The following is a 5,222-nucleotide window of genomic DNA, read 5'->3' on the forward strand; positions in this document are numbered from 1 at the left end:
ATTAACTAACGAACTGAGTTAGCCCTGGAAGATGAAAATATAGGTACAAAAGTTAATGTTGCAACATTTGAATGCATATGGTTTTTGGAAAACAGAAAGATATGCCAGAATCTCAACTTCATTTCATTATCGGCAGCGTACAACACTAAAACGCCATATTTGAATATGAAGATATAACTTGTTCATTTAATTTGTCTTGATTGGCGTAATAAGACAGCGTCGCTTTAACATTGTCAAATAATAAATTAACTAGATGGCTTACAAGCCTAGGTGCTACCTGGTCGGATTAGTTAAGCACCCGCAAGTCACTATTAAACACTTCAGTCCATTTGGACATAACCCCATCACTGTATTCCCCAAGGGCTTTGAAGAAGCTATGTGTTTGATTGTGGCTTTAGTTTAGGTACCTAACCTCTGATCCGCTTCATCGCTTCATCCAACCTTTGATCAAGAGCAACTTGGCTAAGCTCCACATAGCAAATTTGTCTATTCTACCTTGGTCTAGTGATTGGATTATTAGGCTAACTCTATTGGATTAGCTAGGTCTAGATGAGAGTAACGGATTTGAATTCATCAATCAATTACAAAGAGAGAGGGAGAGTCCTCTTATCATAGCTAACCTGAGAACTCTCGTATCACACAGGTTATTGTTACAGACTAAGCAACAACCTAAAACCATATAATATAAAAGGAAAACCAAATAAATACAAATAATATAATTCACACTCCCCCTCAAGCACAAGGTTGGAATTCGACAACGTTGAGCTTGCGACGTAGAGTATGAAAACGTGTTGCCGGTAGGGGCTTGGTGAAGATGTCAGCAATCTGGTCTCGGCTACTCACAAAATTGACCTGGAAAGCACCGGAAGCAACCTTGTCCCGTACGAAGTGGTAATCAATATCTATGTGTTTAGTTCTGGCATGGAAGACCGGATTAGCTGCAAGATAAGTAGCAGCCAGATTATCACACCATAGGTGAGCCGGTTGTCCAGAATCAAGGCCTAGCTCACGAAGAAGAGACACCACCCAGGTAACCTCAGCAGACACATCGGCTAGACCCTTGTACTCAGCTTCAGTCAACGAGCGAGCCACAGTGCACTGTTTGCGAGAAAGCCATGATATAAGGTTGTCCCCAAAATAAACAGCATAGCCGCTAGTGGACTTCCGATCCACAGGACACCCAACCCAGTCAGAGTCGGAGTAAGCATGTATCGCTGTTACGTCGAGGTAGTAAGACGAAGACCATAATTCTGAGTACCCTTGACATATCGTAAAACCCGTTTCATAAGACCCCAATGATCAGCAGTAGGTGAGTGCATAAACTGACAAAGTCGGTTAACTGAGAATGCAAGATCAGGCCTAGTGATAGTGAGGTATTGCAGTGCACCAACAATGCGGCGATACTGAGTTGGATTGTCAAACGGCTCTAGTGACGGGGTAGTTGGTTGTACGATTGCGGCAGGTGTGGCAAGAGATTTGCAATCAGTCATACCGGCGCGAGAAAGGATATCCTTCATATATCGACGTTGTGATAGCAACAAACCTCTATCGTCAGATAATGTCTCAATGCCAAGGAAGAAATTCGGAGTGCCCAGGTCTCTGATCTTGAAGGTGCCAACGAGCTGCCCTAATAGTGAATCAATCAATCTGACGTCATTGCCCATTAAGATGATGTCGTCAACATAAACTAGTAAGAAGACACGAGAGACCCCGGCTGTGTAGTAAAATAGAGATACATCTGTTTTGGAAGAAGAAAACCCTGTGGAGAGTAAGAAATCATGTAGTCATTTAAACCATGCCCGCGGTGCTTGTTTGAGACTATAGAGAGAGCGCTGAAGATGACACACATGACTTGGATGCAGAGGGTCTTCGTAGCCAGGCGGTTGTTTCATATAAACAGTTTCAGAAAGATGGCCGTTTAAAAAGGTGTTGTGAACATCAAGTTGCCAGAGGGTCCAGTTGTTTGAGACTGCATGAGATAGCAGTAGTCTGATTGTTGTTGGTTTGACAACTGGGCTGAAAGTATCAAAGAAATCCTCACCGGCTACCTGATTAAAGCCTTTTGCCACGAGACGAGCTTTATGACGATCAACAGTTCCATTGGCTTTACGCTTAGTGCGAAAAAACCCATTTGCAGCCGATGATGTTCATAGTAGGTGTTGGGGGCACTAGTGTCCAGGTGTTGTTCTGCAGTAGGGCATTAAACTCCTGATCCATAGCGTCACGCCATTCTGGGAAAGCAACAGCCTGTGAGTAGCAAGTAGGCTCGGTGGTGATATTAAGGGCATAAAATTGTTCACATGTACCCCGAGTTTTGCGTCGTGTGCGCATAGCATGTCCATCATTTTGTTCACCTGTACCCTGTGTTTTACGGCCCGTGTTAGATTGAGTATAACTGGTAGTGGTTTGAACACTTGTGGATACAGCGGGAGCTTGTAGTTCCAGAGGCGGTGGATCCTGACTCAATGGTATAGGCCCAGATTGTGCAGGTATAGATTGAGTGATCACAGGACTGATTCCCCATGGTACATCAGTCGGCAAACCAACCTGCAAATTAGACTTCAAAGCAAAGGGAAACAGTGATTCATCAAAACGGACGTGACGACAGATAAAGATAGCCCCCGTGTCAAGATTCATGCAGCGGTAACCTCTGAATGAAATTGGGTAACCTAGGAATACACACGGTGCTGACCGATATTCAATTTTGTGACGATTATACGGTCGGAGATGAGGGTAACATTGACAACCAAAGACACGGAAGAATGAATACGAAGGCTGAGTGTGAAACACACGGTAATGTGGGGTTTGGAAATTTATGGATGACGAGGATAGACAATTGAAAAAGTATGTGGTTGTTTCAAAGGCATAGTCCCAATATTCATGCGGTGTGGAACTATTAGCCAAAAGGGGTAGGCCAGTTTCAACAATATGTCTATTTCGGCGTTCAACTCGGCTGTTCTGTTCGTGGGTATATGCACACGATTTTTTGTGAATAATACCGAGAGATTTAAACACTTTATGTAGACGTATGTACTCACTGCCTAAATCGGACTGGATGGCTTTGATAGAACGGGAAAATTGCCGCTCTACCATCACCCGAAAACAATCGAACATTTTATATAGGTCCGATTTTAGCCTTAACGGATAAAACCAGCAATAACGGGAGAAGTCGTCGACAAACAGTACAAAATAACGCGACCCGATTGACAACATAACTGGAGACGGACCCCAAATGTCTGTGTATAGCAGATCTAATACATTATTACTAGTATTAGGGACCCTATCTAATGGATAGCGTGCAAACTTGCCTAGCTGACACGCGGTACATAATTTTGAAGAATGTAAATTATTGCTCGTAACAGGACATTGTTTTAGAACTCGATGTAGAACTTGAGTGTGAGGATGACCGAGCCGTTGATGCCATATCACGGAAGAGGCTCGAGCAGACAGGAACGCAGAATGAAACTTCGGTAGAGGCAATTTGTAGAGACCGCCCACCGTGGACCCCTTAAGAAGAACCGCCCGAGTGTTGCAGTCCTTCACAAAAAAGCAAGTATTATGAAATTCAAAAAATACTCTGTTTTCATTAGTGAATTGAAAAACTGATAAAAGGGGTAATGATAATTTCGGGACGCAAAGAATATTTGACATGGTTAAATTTTTGGAACTCGACGGAATGACTGCATGGCCGACACGGGAAACTTCCAAACCTGCGCCATTGCCGACCTTGAGTACATCACCACCTGTGTATATGTCCGAATGATCCACCATATTATCATCTGGGGTGGCATGCGACGTAGCCCCTGTGTCAGGATACCAGTCGGTATGTGTCGCTTGCGGTGAGTCAGCAGCCACAGCCACGTTTGCGCGAGGAGCCGGATGATCTGCATAACGTTTGTAGCAATTTACAACGATATGTCTATAGGCTCTGCAAATCTGGCACCGCGGCGAACCTCCTCCACCACCGCGATTCCGGCCACTGTTGCCACGGCCACGCTAGTGTCTGCCTTGGCTGTTCGAAGAATGCCGACCACCACCGTCGGAATTACCTCTGCCGCGACCTGCATAGTACGCCGATGGTGACTGCGTTGGATTTGCGACCTCTGAAACCGCAAAGTCCTCTGAATGTATAAACTCTTGATTGCGCAAATTATCAGCGAGTTGCGTCAAGGTCACCGCAGCAGAGGAAACTGTTAAGGCGCTGACCATGGATCTATACTCCGGTCGTAATCCACGCAAAGCATAGAGGATCTGTTCGTCGGATGACAATGGTCGGTCGGCCAATGATAGAGCCTCCACTATCATCTGGGCTTTACCCAGATACTCGGCCGGCGAGTTATTGCCCTGTCTTAGGGTCTGAAATTCACCCAGGAGACTCAAGCATTTGCTGCGCGAGGACGACGCAAATGTGCCGGTAACGGAATCCCAGACTTCCCGGGAAGTATTCCGGCCAATCGCGAGATACATGACCTCGTCGGTGAGAGGCGAGATCAAAAGGGACAAGATCGATTAATCTTGCTGGACCCACGCATGGTACGCAGGGTTCGGTTATGGCGGAGCCGATGATGAACCAGTGCCGCCGGAGGGAGGAAGAGACGCCGGCGGGCATGGATGTGTGCCGTCGAGATAGCCGAGGAGGCCCTGGCCTCGTAAGAAGGGTACTAGTTGAGTACGCCAATGGAGATAGTTCCGCGTCGTCAGCTTTACTGAGACAAAATGGTGAGCCGCCGTGAGGGCGGTTGGTGTCACCGGTGGCGGAATAGCAGGGGAGACGGCAAGGGTGGTATCGGTGGGTTCGGTCGCCATTGTGAACAATCGGAAAAGAAGGGTGGTATTGGTGGGCTAATTTCCGTTCGGCTAAGACCGTAAAAAAATATATTTGAATAGATATCCACCTTTCGCTCTTGATACCAGATGAGAGTAACGGATTTGAATTCATCAATCAATTACAGAGAGAGGGAGAGTCCTCTTATCATAGCTAACCTGAGAACTCTCCTATCACATAGGTTATTGTTACAGACTAAGCAACAACCTAAAATCGTATAATATAAAAGGAAAACCAAATAAATACAAATAATATAATTCACAGTCTAATGTATCAAACATATTAAATATTAAACAACCAATGGAGCAAAAGTAAAATAAAAGATATAATTATGAAATGAGCTTTTTATAACACCATATTGTACTCCGTATGTTTAATAAAATCATATCATATATTT

This window comes from Ipomoea triloba, chromosome 5 (genome assembly GCF_003576645.1).
Source record: "Ipomoea triloba cultivar NCNSP0323 chromosome 5, ASM357664v1".
NCBI lineage: Eukaryota > Viridiplantae > Streptophyta > Magnoliopsida > Solanales > Convolvulaceae > Ipomoea > Ipomoea triloba.